Source organism: Mobula birostris, chromosome 5 (genome assembly GCF_030028105.1).
Source record: "Mobula birostris isolate sMobBir1 chromosome 5, sMobBir1.hap1, whole genome shotgun sequence".
Lineage (NCBI taxonomy): Eukaryota > Metazoa > Chordata > Chondrichthyes > Myliobatiformes > Myliobatidae > Mobula > Mobula birostris.
The window spans coordinates 121567592-121586616 of NC_092374.1; the positions used below are offsets into that span (position 1 = coordinate 121567592).

Below are 19025 nucleotides of genomic sequence, written 5' to 3' on the forward strand. Positions count from 1 at the left end.
TGATTTTGTATGCTGCTGGCTAAATCTGCAATTTGTGGCATCAAAATTTCAAGAGGCTCAGATATCAATTTGAATTTCTCTATTCTAAGGTGCAAAATTTTTATTTGCCCCTCATAAGGCAAATAAATTCCTGAGCTGGAGACGAGGGCTAAACATTCTCAAAGCTAAGGATTTTCTGCCCGAGCCTCAAAAAACAGTTATCAAAGAATTTACCAAATTATTTTGGGTCAACTGTTGATTATTTCTTGATAATCTTGGAGTGATTTTGCTGCAGTCAAGACCTCTTTGGTAAGGACTTATCCCACATTCTTGTCAACGCTCAGTGCAGCAGCTGCTGTTAGCAATAAAACATGATGAAAACAAAATTAAATCATTTCTCAGAAACCTGAAATGATTATCCTCTTGGATTCCAGGCATAAAGGCAGATACTTATTCATAATCTATCATCACAAATAAACCTACATGGTGTTGAAAAATTGGGTCTAAACATACCATGTATCTTACATCTTTATACATCTGTAGACCTTATTTTTTAATATTAATGTAGCTTAGTGGCATTGCTCTACCATCATAAATTTGTAGATTTCAGCCCGATATTAATGTCTGAGCTCAAAATCTAGCAAAAACTGGAGTTCAAAACCAAAGCGATGTTTGTTTTTGAGATATTAGGATATCAGGATATAATTTTAAATTATAGTTCTATCTACATGGTCAGATGGAGATGTGAAGGTCCACTTATCAAATAATGTGGAGTGCTTTTGTGTTCTGACAAATAAATGGAATTATGTTAGAACCCAAATTCCAAAGCTCCACAAGTTCTACATTCTGAATGGTGAGCAAAGCACCATGTGGCAATGGACATATTATGGAATTACATGCAGAAATTTCATACTTAGATGCTATTTCCAAAAGAATTATGCTGGTAATTCTTATACAATGCCTTTTAGCAATAGTATCAAAGAATGAATTATAATTGCTGATTCTGTGGAAATGAATCTGGAACAGCAGTTAACAAAAGGTATTGCTACTGTAACATCACTGCAATAGGTGATTCAGAATATGTCACAAAAAATAGTATGAGAAAAAAAATTCTGCCTTCTAATCAGTCGATGATAGAGAACTAAACTTACCAGGAAGATAAAAATATCAGCGGTGATGAACTAGAAATTGAAATGACTAATGTGTTAACATTTTTTAAAAATGGTGAAAATGATGATAACTAATTGTAGAATAAGTAGGTAGATGTTTAGAATAATCAAGTTAATGTTACACAGTGACAAATTAACTCAAAAATGAAAGTGTCAAGATAACTACAGTAACTAATTTCTAATCACACTAAATTAATCTAGAGTAATAATTCTGAACTAAAAACATTTATAGTCAAAATTTGTTATCTTTAATTAGAGATTTCCTTTTTTATACTTGCAAAGTTTTCAGTGAAAATCAGAATTAATTTATAACATCATTATTAAATACATATATTTTGATAAATAAGTAGAGCAAATAAACATCAGTTTCTAAATAACAGGAATTCTGCAGATGCTGGAAATTCAAGCAACACACATCAAAGTTGCTGGTGAACGCAGCAGGCCAGGCAGCATCTCTAGGAAGACGCACAGTCGACGTTTCAGGCCGAGACCTTTTCCTAGAGATGCTGCCTGGCCTGCTGCGTTCACCAGCAACTTTGAGGTGGTGCTTCAGTTTCTAAATAAATTGATTATCAATACAGTGAAAGTGAATGATGAGCATTTAGTTTAATTCCGAAGATTGTTCTTCTGAAACTTAAGTGGTATATTGTAATGAAATGTAGCAACCATGGATTAATATATATGGATAATAGCTGCAAACAGAGAACCCTGAAGTATGTGCCTGTGACTCCAATAAATCATTGAATGACCTAAACACGGATCCTATTGCACCACAAAACCAGATTCAAAATCTTTTGGAGATCTAATAGACAAAGATTTGGTTGCAAAACGCAGGAGGAATTCAGCAGGTTAGGCAGCATCTATGGAGAACAGTAAACAGTCGATTACTTGGGTTGAGACTCTTGGTAGACCATAAACAAAGTGGAAGACAAAGAAAAAAATGTACTGCCATTCTCTGTCCTGAAACAGGCAAGGTTAGATTACACAATAAGAAATGGACAAGTCTTTGACAACACTTATAGCATGTCACCAAGTGGAGGTGGCATATATGTTTTGACAAATAAAATGCTATTTTCAATGTGGATATAAAAGTTAACTTTCTAAAAATGCTCTGCATTTACTCCACACTTAGATCAACCTGTTTTAGAAACTATTAGGATGTTCCTACTGAAATTAAATTTCAAGATTGTAAACAAATAAATACAGTGGAACAACGAGATGCCAAAATGAAGATGTTGCAAATGAGTCTATCAAATCTCATCTCATTTATTGTGAAAATGGTAGATTAATTAAGTAGGAGCCAATTGCATTGTTACAAAACGTTAATTACACAATGTTTAATTATTCATTTAAATAACGATTTAAAGTTGATTAAATAATTTACTGAATAAAATGCTTCAACTCAATTAATTGTTTTTTTTGGGGGGGAGTAACAGAAAGTCAACAAGTCTCTTAAGCATTATTACAACCCATGTGGTGTGTTTAACAGGGATTTAATTACACTGATAAGTGAATACACATGCAAAAGTATTGTTAAATTAACTGATAACGACACCATCGTTCAAACTAAAGACTGTAGTAGGCTAAAATTCATTTCTTTCATTTTCCTTTTGTGGAATATTTTACACATATAATAATGCAAAGAAGTGAGAAGTAATGAATTAATTAAATAATAATGAATGAGATAATTTATAGATTCCAGTATGTTCAATTGTTCAGCTAAAATTCCAAATATTAGCATTAATTTAAGCTAATTGTTGTGATAAGATGACACCTACTCATAATTATTCAGAACGTTCTAATATACCCACAAGAAATGTTAATTCCCAAATACTCCCTCAAAGTAGGAATACAATAGAAATTAACGATGATAAAAAGAATTTACAGTTAGCAAAATGTTATCCAGATATTCTGACTAATATAACATTCAGTATATTGCCCACCATTTCATAAAAGCTTAATGACCTCAGAATGCCAATAGTCTAAAAAGAATAGTTAGGTGGGATAGGGCTTTGGTGGCTGTTAAAGGCTGGGAGTAGCAATGGTAGTTATTGTGTATTTAATAATTAAGTTATCTTATAAATATGTTGTTTGATTAATTATTCTTGTTCGTTTAAATAATTCATTATTGATTATATGTATAAATGTGAAAAAATTGTATACATCATCACACTATCACGTGATGTGTGTTACGCCTCGCTTAAAGTAAACTCAAAGTTACATCCACATTTCGGACGCCCATATCTTCATTTGAATTAGTTTGTTTTGAGATTACTAAAAGTAACCTGCTTGTTTATTAAGCAGGTCATATCCATTCTTGGAAAGTTCTCCATTCAGAGTAGGGAAATGAATTCATGGCTCCTAGAAGGATTAGAGGTGGATATGAGTGGAAGTTGGAGGTGTAACCAGGAACTAGGAAGTGTGACCATAAATTGATTCCATGTGAGATTGTTCATGGTTAAATAAACATGTAGAGTGAATTACTTTGCATGGCATTTTTCTGTGTAACAGTTGTACAAAATAGCTGTTTTAGGAGTGTTGACAAATTGAGGCTCCCGAAACAATTACCATGCATCATACAAAATTATGTCACAGAAGCATGCTGATCACATTATCAGTCTGTGGGAAAAATCAGCTCAAAAATACTCACCTAACATTCCTTACTTTGCAGTTTTTAACATAATCAAAAGCATTGTTGCCATTAACTTGTCACTTGTCAATTCATATTGAATCCTTACTGCAGAACCAGTGTTAAGTAATCCAATACCTAAACTAGTGTCTTTTCCTTAATGCATGGGTTCCCAGACTGGGGTCCACAGACTTCTTACTTAATGGTATTGGTTCATAGCATAAAAAGGAGGTTGGGAACCCCTGTCTTCTGACTGTAGACTTCAGAAAGGGTAAGATGAGGGAACATACACCAGTCCTCAGGGAGGAATCAGAAGTGGAAAGAGTGAGCAATTTCAAATTTCTGAGTGTCAATATCTCTGAAGATCTATCCTGGGCCCAACATATTGATGCAGCTACAAAGAAACCATGACAGTAGCTATACTTCATTAGGAGTTCGAGGAGATTTGGTACGTCACCAAAGACACTCGCAAATTTCTACAGATGTACCATGGAGAGCATTCTAACTGGCTGCATCACCACCTGTTATGAGGGGGCTACTGTACAAGATCAAAATAAGCTGCAGAGAGTCCATCATGGGCACTAGCCTCCCCAGCATTCAGGACATCTTCAAGGAGTGATGCCTTAAAAAGGCAGTATCCATCATTATGGAACCCCATCACTCAGGTCATGCCTTGTTCTCATTGCTACCATCAGGGAGGAGCCTGAAGGCACATACTCAACAATTCAGGAACAGCTTCTTCCCCGCTGTCATCTGATTTCTGAATGGACATTGAACACATGAGCTACTTTTTTATTTCTATTTTGCCCTACTTATTTAATTCAGCTTTTTTATATATATATACTGTAATTCAGTTTTTTCTCTATTATTATGTATTGCATGTATGGGGTGTCAGAGAGGGGTAGCACCTCTGGTGGGGGAACATGTCACGTCCTTTTCAAGGTGGTTAGTCCACCTTTGGTCCCCACCTGGCACTCAGCTCTCACCTGTGGCTCCCCGTAGCTGTTTGCATGTGGCAGCGGCCACACCCCGGGCAACGGCTTCGACAAGCTGACTAAACCAGGTGAGGGTAGCCAATGGGTCTCAAACCCTCGGTGAGATAGGGAGTTGTCTATCCCAGCAAGTGAAGACAGTCTCTGGTGGATTGAGCGGACGAGACCAGTGGAAGGTCCAGCAGTCAAGAAGGCAGTCTCTGCAAGCGTCATGGAACGTATAGAGCAGGACAAGACAGAGAAGACATCCTGGTCATCCACTGCGCCTATTCCCATCTCCAGCCGTCTCGACTCTGTCTTGCCACTGGATCCAGATGGGAATTGGGAAGAGAGAGTGAGGCTGACGCTGCGCAGCCCTCCCTCACTTAAATCCAAATCACGCACTAGTCTCAACACCATCATAATGGTGTTGAAGTCCTCATTGATGTCAACGATGGATGAACACACATGTATTGCATTGTACTGCTGCCACAAAGACAACAAATCTCACGACATATGCCAGAGATATTAAACTTGATTTAGATTCTGATTCTTAGTCGATAGTTTCTTAATTTATGTGTATCTGTTAACATTTCACAAAAAGAATTGTTGTAATATTCCATTATTCTTTGTTATATTATTAATCTTATCTGTATGATTTTTTGAGCATTGTTTGAATTTGTGTGGCAATTGTTTCAGCAACAATTCTGCTCATACTGATAGTTGGTCAAAAACTTTACAATATCCACAGTCATTACTTGTTTTAGAATATGTAACATTATTCAGTAACTGAATTTTATTTGGCAGTCTGTTGTACATATACTGTCACTTCAGTTCCAAATGAATCATATTTTTAAGACCAATTGGTAAAACCAATTGACTTAAATTCACATGGTTGCACACTACTGAACATTGTTACACTGACATAGCCTGTAAGTTTATCTTCCTGCCCAAACTGGAATTAAACAATGTGTTGCAAGTGTTTTTCATGGCTGTATTTACATAATCATTTACCCCAACACTGGGGATTTGCATAATTTGTCTACTCTTTCAAACTCCTGAATATAAAGCAGGGCAAACAGCCAGGGTGATTAAAAGGATTCCAACAAATATTTAGGTGGTCACAATAAAAAGAATGATCAGTGCAGGTGATGGAAAAACTCTAGAAAATGCCAGGTTTTTTTTGCCCAACAGTCATTAGATCGACCCCTGCCAATAAAAAGTCTAGAATTCATGAATATGACAAATATGTTTTACTTAGAAACCTAAAACAATTAAAGGAGAGGATGAGCAGGCATTGTTCTTTGAAGAAGGAGTTTGAGGAATGAACCAATGATTGAATTATGAAGAGAATTGGTACTGTAGGTGTAAATATAGTATTTCCATTTGTGAGAGGAAAACAACCAAGCACATCAACATAAAGGTAATAACCAGGAAATTAGATACTGAGTTCAGAAAAAACTTAGTGTGACAGGAAACACATACAAAATACTGGAGGAACTCAGCATGCCAGGCAGCATCTATAGAAGGGTCTTAGCCCGAAAGGTCAACTGTACTTTTTTCCATAGTTGCTGGCCTGCTGAGTTCCTCCAGCATTTTGTGTGTGTGCTTGGATTTCCAGCATCTGCAGATTTTCTCTTGTTTGTGTGACAAGAAAGTAGGTATTTGCAACTACAAGTAGTGACTGTATATATTTTTTCAAGTGCAGATTGGATTTAAAGTAAGAGTGTAGGAAAGGGTTATGGTAACACAGGCAGACTGTAAGTCAAATTCATTGGTTTATTGGCGAAACTGGCGGTGTGGGAACGGTATGATCTCAGTTGTTACGTGAACTAAGCCCTCACGCTGTGGTGTCACCTGTTACACCCACTTGGGGAGGAGGTGCTGTGGGAGAGAAAAGAAGAGTGGCAGGTGTTCTGGAATCCATGCTGGGCTGGGGGCTGGCTCCTGCAGGCCCATTCTCCCATAGGTTCTGCTCTCTAACATTTGATCCCAGGAAGACAAACTGGGTCTGGTTTACCTTCATCCATGGCTGACTGCTGAGTTAGATGAGGAAATGCTACGTGCTCGTTCTTGCAGAAATGTGATTTCAGGACAACACCCCATACACCATCAATCTTCAGGGATGCCAATCAGGGACCTGTGCTAATTTTATTTTCTGATGGTACAGTATGTGATATCACAACTATATGTTCTGTATGCTGTGTGTGACTCTATCCACCTTGCTTGCACCTTGGACCCAGAAGAACATTCTTTCATATACATGTGTATGGTTGAATGAAACTTGAAATTGATGTGGGAAGACAGGCATAAGCTTATATTTTCATGCTGCATTCTCTAAGTAACTTTATATCATTTAATGTGTGTACAGATCAGTGTAACTCTCATGTCAGTGTATTGACTCTATTTAAATGTTCTCAAAATGCCCCATGTTAAGTTTCCTCAGGCATTTTATGATCTATGACAGGTGTTCCCAGTCTTTTTTTTATGCCATGCGCCCCTAGGATTAATCGAGAGGTCTATGGACTTCAGGTTGGGAACCCCTGCTCTATGACCTCTGTACCTGTTACACAGGATTACTATAGAAATAGGCCATTCACTTGAAGTAGTTCCTATTCCATTTCAATCTCTTCCAAGTCCACCCAGGTGCTCACTATTCCCTCTTCTATCTCATAAGATTCCCCAGCCTCCCTTTAAAGAAACTGTGCTATTTGTTTCAATTGCTCCCTGTGGTAACCAGTCACACTATCCTTTGAGTTCTTTATCATTCCTTACTAGACTTCTTTTTCATTGCCTTGCTTACAGTAGATAACTTCCATTTATACATGTGTCTCTACATCCTTCTTAAGTTACGTCAACCACAACTGTTTCAATATGGTCCATCAAGAAACATTTTTTTCATTTTATTCCCTGTATAACAGGGGTTCCCAGCCTGGGGATCCATGGACCCCTTAACTAATGGTAGGGGCCCACAGCATAAAAAAGGTTGTCAACCCTTGCTCTGGAAGTAAATTCTAGTATTTAAACTAACCTCCCTTAGTTCAACTTATAAAATAAGTCTTCATTCAATACAATCATGTTCTTCCCCATCCGCCACCACCAGGATATTACACATTCATCATGAAATAGTGATAAAGTGCTCGTATTGCATTACAGTGAAGAACATTTATTGCTAAAACAGACACATAGAGAAGGTACAGTATGTTCTGGTTAAGATATAAGTTGTGCTTTCTCATCTGCAGGATCTCTTTGAGAAGATCAAAATCTTTTATGAAGTACTGATTGTGTTATATGTACTGGGAGCCAACCACTTGGTAGAGGAGAATGCTGGTCTTTTGATTCTTTCTTGATTCCCACTCAACAGAAAAGTGTGATGTTTTCGATCGTTCTCTCTGAGATCTGGCACAATGTAACACAATTTTCTGTGGCTTTTTGTTCCTTCAAATGAATTTGGAATTCAGCAATCAGCAGGATAAGAGATCAGAATAAGTTATTCTTCATGAAAGTAAACCACTTCAAAAAAAAATCTAATTCTTAGATGGTTGCATTTTGCTTTATGGAAAGTTTCACTTTGACAAAGTTCAGCTTGCTAGGGGATCAGAATGAAAGCTATTTATTTATGTCCATTACTTCAGCACAATTAAAAATGTCAGCTACCATGGAGGGATATTATTTTAGACTTCAATGAAATTACAATGTGTTTGTGCCAACTACGCAAGTCATTAATTTGAAAGAAGTTACCATGTTCCCTACTGTGTGTAAATATAAGCATGGAAAGATAAGGTATTGGTACTATCTAGAATTTGGGGTGAAACCTGAATTCTGTCATGCTTCTCCTTTTTGCTCGATTGAGCATGAAGAATCACTAAGAATTTCAAAGTCAAGGTTGAAGTCAAAGTAAATTTATTGTAAAATTTAAACATTTATTACGTATATGTCTCTATATATTGCCCAAAGATTAATATCCTGGCAGGAATTCACAGAAAAAAAGGAAATGCAATAGAATTTATGAAGAACAATACATAAACAAACAGCAACAAACAATCAATGTGAATAAGAGGACAAATTGTGCAAATTAAAAAAAAAATATATATATATATAGAACTTGAGCTGAAGAGTCCTTAACAATAGATCTATAGGCTGCGGAATCAGTTCAGAGTTGAGCTGAGTAAAGTAATTCACATTGGTTCAGGAGCCTGATGCTTGTAGGTTCATAACTGTTACTGAATCTGCTGGTGTGGGACCTAACGCTCCTATACTCCCACCAGAAAGTAGTAGCAGCAACTGACCAAGGCCTGGATGGTTGTGGTCTTTGATGATGGATGGATACTTCTTTCTTGTGGCAGTGCTCCTTGTAAATGTGTTCAATGGTGCAGAGGGCTCTGTCTGTGATGGACTGGCCTGTATCCACCACTTTTCATTCCCAGGCATTAATGTAATGCAACCATTCAGAATATTCCTCACTGTATATCTATAGGAGCCTGTCAGAGTTTTAGATGATATGCCAAATCTGCGCAAACTTCCAAAAAAAAGTTGAGGTGCTATTGTACCTTTTTTGTGATGTAAATTCCCTGGCCTTATCATATCAGATGATCTGTCCCCGAACAGATCGTCTGATATGATAAGGCCAGGGAATTTAAAGTTACTGACCTTCTTCTCCTCCAATCCTCTAATGAGATCTAGCTCATGGACCTCTGGCTTCTTCCTCCCATAGTCAATAATCAGTTCTTTGTCTTTCCTGACATTGACTGAGAGGTTGTTGTGGCACCACTCAACCAGATGTTCAATCTCCCTCCTATACGCCAGTTCATCACCATCTTTGATTCAACCATCTTTGATTCAGCTACCTTTGAGTCCCACATTATTCTTCTATTTTATTTTAAGACAAGACTAGTAATAAGTAAAACACATAGATCTCAACCTATGTCAAGCATGCAATTTAAATACCATAAGGGCTCAGAAATTCTGTTCAAGCAACAATAAATTTATGGAAGTTTGGTTACTATTTGGAGGAAGGGAGCCAAAAAAACTTTCAAGGTATATCTGAAGAGTAGGCAAGGCACTCTGTGATCCACACTGTCAAGGTAGATCCCACTCTTGAACCTTAAAGCTTTGACAGAGTAGATTTTCCATTTGTACCATCACTTACGTGGGCTTTGTACCTGTCATTTCGATAATTACACAAAGAGTTTCTTACAGTTGTACCTTTGCACCTTTTAGATTATTTGAATTGAAAATTTATTGATATAGTGAGATACTGACATATTCTGGTCTTATTATCAGTGGTGCAGATTTCCTGCCTCACTTCGGCACAGACCGGAGTACACTCGGCCATTAGGAGCCCAGCTCCCAGCTCACAAGGGAGGCTTAGATTGACAGCATCCAGTAGTGGGTGTCTCTCGGAATAAATGCTTTTGGACAGCTTTGACAACCACTAGCACCTCACCTGCAGACTCACTCCCTGTCAAATTGACCATTGCTAATGCATATTTGTAACTGTCTTTGATAGATCATAGAACATAGGACGATCCAGTACTGGATACTATTGTGCCAATCCTGATGCCAGTTTATACTAAATACCCTCTTTCTGTATAAATACAAGCGATTCTGCAGATGCCGGAAATCCAGATTAACACAAACAAAATATCGAAAGTAGTCTGCAGGTCAGGCAGCATTTCTGGAAAGGAATTAAGTGTTGATGTTTCGGGCCATCAGGATGAAAGGTCTCGGCCAGAAACATCAACTCTTTATTCCTTTCCATAGATGTTGCATGATCAGCTGTATTCCACCTGCTTTTTGTATGTGTTACCCACTTTCTGTGTATTATCCATATCCATCCAGGCCTCTCATATTCATGTGTCTCTGACTTTGCCTCTTAAATTCCATCAAACCTCTACTACAACTGCTGGTAACTTCTTCTGGGCAGCTGCCATTCCAAGTATATAAAAAAACTTTCCTGTCACATCACCTTTAAACTTTCTCTCTCTAACCTTAAAAAGCATGTCCTCTGGTATTTAAAACTGCAAACACGAGGAATTTTGCAGATGCTGGAAATTCAAGTAACACACATCAAAGTTGCTGGTGAACGCAGCAGGTATGAACATAGAATTCTCCAACTCTGGTAATTCCCTCCCCCTCCCTTCCCCTATCCCTATGTCACTCTGACCCCTCTCCCAGCTGCCTATCACTTCCCTCTTGGTTCCGCCTCCTCTACTACCCATTGTGTTTTCCCCTATTCCTTCTTCACCTTTCCTGCCTATCACCTCCCTGCTTCCCCTCCCCCACCCCTTTATCTTTCCACTTACTGGTTTTTCACCTGGCACCTACCAGCCTTCTCCTTCCCACCCTCCCCCCACCTTCTTTATAGGGCCTCTGCCCCTTCCCTCTTCAGTCCTGACAAAGGGTTCCAGCCCGAAACGTTGACTGTACTTCTTCCTAGAGATGCTGCCTGGCCTGCTGCGTTCACCAACAACTTTGATGTGTATTCCTCTGGTATTTGAGATTTCTGTCCTGAGGAAAAGATTCTAACTGTCTACCCTATATACTACATCTCCCAAAATGTTCTTGTAACTAATCACAAGAAATATACCTTGCTACCCGTGAAGACTTCAACTTCTCTCCTAAAATCCATTTAAATTCCTGTAGTTTACTTTTTTTTGAATTATTATCAACGTATTTTGCCACAGTTTTTAGCTTGCAATTATCTGTGAAACTTGACACTATATTTCTGGCTTCGATCTTGCTAGACTCTATCAGTTTTGTTCCCACTTTTATTGTCTGTTACCATTTTAAACAAGTTGTTTTGATAACTTGTAAAATGCAAATCAAAATGTACTTGCTTAATAATGTCCTGAATTATTTTGTCAGAAACCTCGTGCATTCTGTGAATTTGGGCAGCCTTATGATGTTTCCTGTCCCTAATATCAAAAACTGCATAAGCGAATGCAACTCTTTTCCAGTCATTACCTTCTAGACTTACAGACCCAATATTTTCTGAATTATATTTATGTATATATCTCCATCCTCAGTTCTTTATTCCATTGTTTATATTTTGGTGCTACTCCTAATATGAATGGCTTGTATAATTCTTGCTTTTTTCTGCAATTCCCAGTTTTGTTCAGCATCTTCCTGTCAGGAGCTGGAGACCTGTTCAGTTTTGCTCCTGTTGTAAATGTGGTTCTGTCACTAATTGTCATGAGGAAATTACAGTCATCATTGGAAATCTTCATAAATGGTTCATATTATAATTTCTCTCACTTTCTGAACTGTTCCAAATCTAAATGTTAGGCTGGACATTCTGAAGATTGAATCTAATGTTGCTTTTCAGATTAAATCAAATATGTGGCTCACCTGCAAAGCATTTGGGCTTGTGTCATTGGAATCCACAGAGCATTTTATACAATTTCCCACATGAAGAGTGCCAGATGGAGGTGAAAAGACATGAAAGAAACCCTTTCATTTGGTTACTGTTTCATTAACTTCCCAGATTTTTCAGTCAGCAATTTTAGCAATCTGCTTATAATTGCAGATAAAAATATGAATCATCTCAGTTTCTGTTAAAATTCTTCTGAAATGTCACTGTGCCATTGATATCATCTCTTGTCAAAATCAACAATTGTTCATTGACTGTAAAATTACCTTGACCAGTTCGAAGGAAAAGATCAGCAGATACGTGGAAATAACAGCAAATGCAGGAAGCACTGTAGGAGCACTTACAGCAGCCATAATGTCGTGACTCAAGAAGGTAGTTCACCGCCAAATTCTCAAGTGCAATTAGGAATGTGCTGTTTCAGTCCACATACTGCAAATTATTATTTTTTAAAGCCATGTTATGGATGGATCATACTGGAACTACTCAGCAGGTCAGGCAGCGTATATGGACTTCTATTATTTTCCATAGATGCTACTTGACCTGCTGTGTTCCTCCAGCATCTTGTGTGTGTTGCTCTGGATTTCCAGCTTCTGTAGACTCTCTAGTGTTAATGTTTTGGGTCAAAGGCATTTCATCAAGAGAATTATCAGATTTTCTTTTCACAGACACTGCCTGAGCTGTTGCATGTTTCCCATGTTTTCTGAGCATGTTTTTGATTTCCATACACAGTTAAGATATGTTTTAATCAGTTAAAAGAATGAAAGAACTTCATCATGTATGTGTCTAATAGATATATGACAATTAATGCATGATTAATTGGCTGGTAGAGTGGAGATACATCTCTACCAAAGGAGGTGTAAGGTGCTCCTTCCCTCTGTTAGCCTGCAGGTCACCGTTGAGCACGGTGTAGCATCTACTTAACCTCCCAGTCAGGGTCACATGAATTATGGGAGCAGGTGGTGGATGGTCGTATGAGCAGCTGGTGCATGTCACAAGTCCTGGTTATGTGACCACTGACGCCAGGCAGACAATCTCTGAAGAGTATTGATAATGGCTGGGGTCATCCGTCTTGTAAAGGCACTGCCCAGAAGAAGGCAATAGCAAACCACTTTAGTAGAAAAATTTGCCAAGAACAATCATGGTCATGACACCACGATCGCCTATATCATACGACATGGCACATAATGATGATGAATGTACAGAGCTGGTTTAGATACTATGAAATATTTGCAATGACCATGATAGTGTAACTCTCCCAGAAAACGTGTCAGGATGCAATTTGAGTGAAGGGGTCTGAGTGAAGGTTAATCAGCTAACTGGTGAGATGATATTTATATACTGATCTGTAAATTATGTTTGTTAGTTTGATTAGTATAATAATAAAGTAGCAGATGACTCTAAATTCACATTCATAATTTGCACCAATGAATGGAAATTGCTAAATCGACCAACCAAAGATTTGAAATAATTTTACTCAAAACATTACATGAAAGGTGAAGAGGGACCGACGTGTTATTTGAAGAGTTTACAACCAGTTATAGTTTTTGCAATAATATTTGCACATAAACATATTGTGTGAAATTCCTCTACCCATTATTTTAATGAATCTATTCACCTGATAATGGGTTTGCATCTTAATTGAAATAGCGTTTAAGGTGCTTTAATTAATGTTTTCATTTTTTAATGCTTTAGTGATTTAAATTTAATTACATGTTCTTTTAAATGTCACTGCCTATTGGAGTATCATAAATAACTTAAGATCCTGTAGGCAACACCTGAGGCCAGCTCACCTCTTGCAGCCTGCTCCATTTCGTGAGGCACCTCTTGGGGACCTTTGGCATCATGCATCTGGAGAAGGTAAATCCGGACAGCAAACTTCATAGGCAATGAGTCCTAGCAGTGGGTTGGCCCAGCACAATCCAGCCCCATGTCCTCCATCTGCTGTCAAAACTGCTGTAATTTTCAAACTGCATTATTAACTTATTTAGTCTAACATAACAGCAATTCCTTTTTACAACCTGATTTTTTTCAGTGTAATAATTAATGTGCGATAAGTCCACAAGACAGACTAATAGGTTACAAGAGTACAAATTCTATATTACCTCCAAAGTTTTTGCAAGATTTTGCTTTGACAAGTAGCAGTGTCAAGTGCATCTTCACACTGTACAGAGAAAAGAATCGAGTTGACAGTTTGATTCCAGAGGACGTAAAAGCTAAATTTGGCTAATACACGATGAGTGGTATATTGGCAATCAGAAATTTATTATTTTTCCTCGTAACTTGACAAGAGAGAAGATCTCCAGTAACGTATGCAGAGTAGCTATACCACTATTCTCACTACAGTTACATATGACAGCATAACTCAAGACTGCCAGCTGCACATCATGCTCAGCAGTTGTCTGAGATCAGATATAATATAACTGCCACACTTGATGCTTTGCCATTATAAAGCAAGAATATATGTGTCTTGGAGCTAGACATTACTAGGTATCAAAAAATAAAAGCTGACGTATCAGGGCATTTGTCTTTATAGGTTCATGTGCTTTAATGTGAAGTATGCTTTTAAAATGTGTACTCAGTTAATTTCATTAGCATGATCCCGAAAGTATTCATCAAGAAAGGTCAAGGAAGTTGTAATTTGTGAATTGTTACAAATTCAATTTTCTCTTGGAATGCAATATTTCAGACAAAAGTTTTAAAGATCAATATTCAATAAAAATGAAATCACTTTTAAAAAAAAAATAACCTCAGTTCTATAAAATATCCAAGAATGGCCACAAACCATTCTGGTGACCTCAGACTGATCCCTGCCCACACTTTGTGATTACAATGCCCACTTTCCCACGTTTAGGTAGGCTGCACAAACATCATACTATGATGCAAACCTAAATGGTCTCAAAGCCTAGCCTCTGTAAGTTACACGTCACCACACAGAATGAGTAGATCTTATGCTCTGAAATCTAAGACCCTTCTGTTGTATATTTAATATTTCAGCAACATTTGCGTAATATTGTAAATCTTTTGTAAGATTAAGCATTCTTTCCGTGAGCTAGATCACTTGGAGGCTGAAGGAATTCTTTCTAAGGTTGAGTGGAGCTCGTGGGCAATGCTAGTGCTCCCAGTAGCCAAGAAGAGTGGATCTGTCAGGATCTGTGGTGATTTTAAGGTCACCATCAAACTAGTACTGAAAGTAGATCAATACCTTCTGCCCAAGAGAGAGGATATCTTCGCAAAGTGTTCCGGAGAAAAACAAAGTGGACTTAGCTGAGGCCTACCTGCAGATATTGATGGAAGAAGTGCAGTGTTAAATGAAAATTCCACACCTAAGTTTTGCAAAGCCCGTTCTGTTCCTTATCCTATTCTCGTCACCTCTATTATGTTTTCTAACTCCAAAACCTAAAACTAATTGCAAGCAAAAGATGTGCGCCCAGAGGAACATATCTTAGCTTTGTTTTTACTTTAGCAAGACGCATGTATATGAAACGGCTGCGGGATGATGTATGTCAGTCACGTATTTTGTACATATAACCACAATGAATTATTTAAGCAAACAAAGAATGCTTAGTCAAACAGTATATTTACAACATTGCTCAAATATTACTGAAATATTAAATACACAACTCCTTCCCACAGACAATTTTGATGGTCTGTACTCTAAATCCATTCCACTGTTCACAAATCTCCCTTATTTTGAGAAGTATTTAAAACAGTCGAGAAAGAGTTCAAAAGCTCAAATAATTGAATTTTTTTTTAAATTCATTGAACATACCACTTGAAAAGCCAAATTAACCATTATAAAATAGTTTAAATTGTCAATTCATTATGTATTGTGTCATGTGACATGGGCTATTATGATCTTTCCATGACCATGATTGTTCTTGGCAAATTGTTCTACAGAAGTGGTTTGCCATTGCCTTCTTCTGGGCAGTGCCTTTACAAAACAGATGATCCCAGCCATTATCAATACACATCAGTGATTGTCTGCCTGCATCAGTGGTCACATAACCAGGCTTGTGATATGCACCAGCTGCTCATAAGACCATCCACCACCCGCTCTCGTGGCTTCACCTGGCCCTAATCAGGGGTTAAGCAGGTGCTACATCTTGCCCATGGGTGACCTACAGACTAGTGGAGGGAAGGAGTACCTTATACCTCCTTTGATAGAGATGTACCTCCATCCCGCCATTCAAGATAAAGTTTAATAAAACAAGCTAATAACCTTCACTTAACTTTTTGGATGTGTGGCGCGTGGCCAAGTGGTTAAGGGGTTGGACTAGCGATCTGATAGTCGTGGGTCTGAGCCTTGGCCAGGGCAGCATGTGTGTCCTTGAGCAAGGCACTTAACCACACAATGCTCCAGTCCACCCAGCTGAGAACGCATACTGGCAAATACTGGCAAAAATGCTGGAGGTTAACCTTACGATAGACTGGGGTCCTATCTGCGGGGGGGGGGGGAGGGTGGTCTTGTACTCTCAGTCGCATCACGCCATGGAAACCGGCATAAGCACCGGCCTGATGGGCCACAAGGCTTGTTAAGACTTTAATCTTTAACTTTTTGGATGAAGATCAGTGGTCTTTACAAATGAAAAGGGCCAAAATAAATGGCTGACATGGAACTGAGAACCCATAGGATTTCTCAGGTCAGGTTACTTTGGAGTACTGCCAGACATGATAGAGATCCCAGGGACAGAGTAAAAGCTAAGACACGTGCACATGACACCTCCAATGCTTTCCATATTTCAGTACTGCAATGCATAGGGGTTGAAACACGGTATAAGTTGAAGCGCACTGGAGTCGTCCAGATCTCCTCTAGAAACTTACAGCTTACTCTTATATGCAACCTGACTCTTTATTGTTGTTACTTTAACACTCATTGACACCCCAGGCAAATGAGAATAGAGTAGCTATTTATAAAGGTAACTAAATATGTCAAAAGGATGCTAATTTAAAATGTACAATACTGTAGAAAAAATTAAGCTGCTTCTACCAAACTGTCACTGTAAAAATGACATTTATTAACATATAAATATTATTGTTTTCTGTAATATTGTTATCAGTAAAACTGAATTCATATGTTAACTGTCAGTGTAGGTCTTTTGTGCAAGATATAGTATTTCTGCTGTAGAACTAATTCCCATTTTTACTATAAGGCACAGCTGCAATTTAGTCCATCACTTTGCCATTTGTTTATTCTTCCTGGTCCCAGTGGAAGTTTTAATAGTTTTTCAGTTACTCTTACGGAAAAAAAAAGCTGTGACAACTGATGGACACTATTTGTTTCTGAAAGAAAGGTGCCAAGGCAGAGGGTAGGAAGAGAGTGTTGCAAGCACCGTTCTGGGTATTGAACCCTCTGCAAAGGCCATCTCCTTCATTTGTTATCAGGTGAATGTGTTTGTTAGACTCCATGTCAGTTTAGCATTCAAGTTAAGCATCGTTCCCCCCACCACAGTCTGGGATCCTATCTTTATCATAATTCAGTAGAATAGGCTGCTGCAAATAAGCAACACACCATAATTAGCAATTGGCAGCCTGCACTGTAAATCTGTGTGAGTGCAGAACGATTTGCTTACATTGTTGCTTTGTTGACAAATGACGCTGTACATGTTAATGTTCTTGAAATGTCCCCATTGCACCTGATGTGACAATAAATGTCAGCCAGCTGTATGAATTATGGAAATAAGATTTTTGTTTATGAATGTATCTGGAAAATTTATTTTAATGCACGTCTGCTGATGGATTTAATGCTTGAAGCTGAATTGAAAGGATTTGTAGGCTTTTTTTTGCAGTTAGAAATATGTAATAAAACTTCTTTGACTTTATTTTAAAAAAAGATTTCTTTGAATAATTTCAGTACTCCAGCAGACTTGGTTTTCTCTTTTATTCTGGAGATCTCTGGAATGGATTTCCTGTCAATTAATATTGACAGTGACCTGTTCCAGATCACAGCAAGGGCGAGTCTTACTGCCTGGTGCCGCTGCACCTTCAGACACTGTGGGTGGCACCTTTACATTTGGATTACTAAGGCCTCTTTTATAGTCTGTGGACTTGAGTCTCATTCACTGCCTAATGATACTCAATATGGTTTCAGAGAAAAGAAATATAGATTGTAATGTAATTTAGTTAATGCAAAAAATTCTAAAACTACCAAATTTCATACATAGGTATAATAATCCATTTGTTATGAGGCCCAGTATTTCATGAGAACCAATCTTAATTCCTGTTAATTATAGGTATCCCATTCTTTTTTCATGCTTTACACAGTGGAGCATCTAAACCAGTGTATTTGTTTTCTTTGTAGGCTATGAGTTTCATTGGTAAGCTTAACATCTGTTGACCATCTCTAATTTCACTTAGTAAGGCCTTTTTGAACAATCATTACCTCTGGAATGAAGATGTCTTTAGTGTCCAAGAACACTCCTTACCCAAGAGTAAGGAGTTCCTGGATTTCAGTCAAATGGTGAAGAAGAGACAGTAATAACGGAAGGGAGACACAAACAACCGCAGATACTGTTATCTAGAGCGACAAACAATCTACTGAATGAATCAGAATCAAGTTTAATATGCTGGCATATATCATGAAATTTGTTGTTTTGCGGCAGCAGTATAATGCAATACCTAAAAAAAAATCTCCAGTATTACAATAAAAAATATATATATTAAAAAATAAATTAAGAAACAGTGAAAAAAGAGTGCAAAAGGTTGTTTTATTCTCTATTCAGAAACCCAATGGCAGAGGGAAATTCAGTGCTTTGAGCAGCACCTGTGAGGGGAAGGGAATTGCAGCTGTTCTGGATCAAATCCTTGGTTCAGGACACTGAAGGAAGTGAACTGGATATGTTGGTTTTCCCCTGTACTGATATTACCGTCCTTTTTTAGCGAGGGGGTCAGTGACTGGGGAAGTCTCA

The 19025-nt window shown here is 37.9% G+C and overlaps 1 protein-coding gene across 3 annotated transcripts in view; it reads left to right on the forward strand.

The window, feature by feature from the left end:
• arhgap15 (Rho GTPase activating protein 15) overlaps nucleotides 1-19025 on the forward strand; it is a 737150-nt gene that overhangs the window by 568423 nt on the left and 149702 nt on the right. The window lies entirely within an intron of this gene.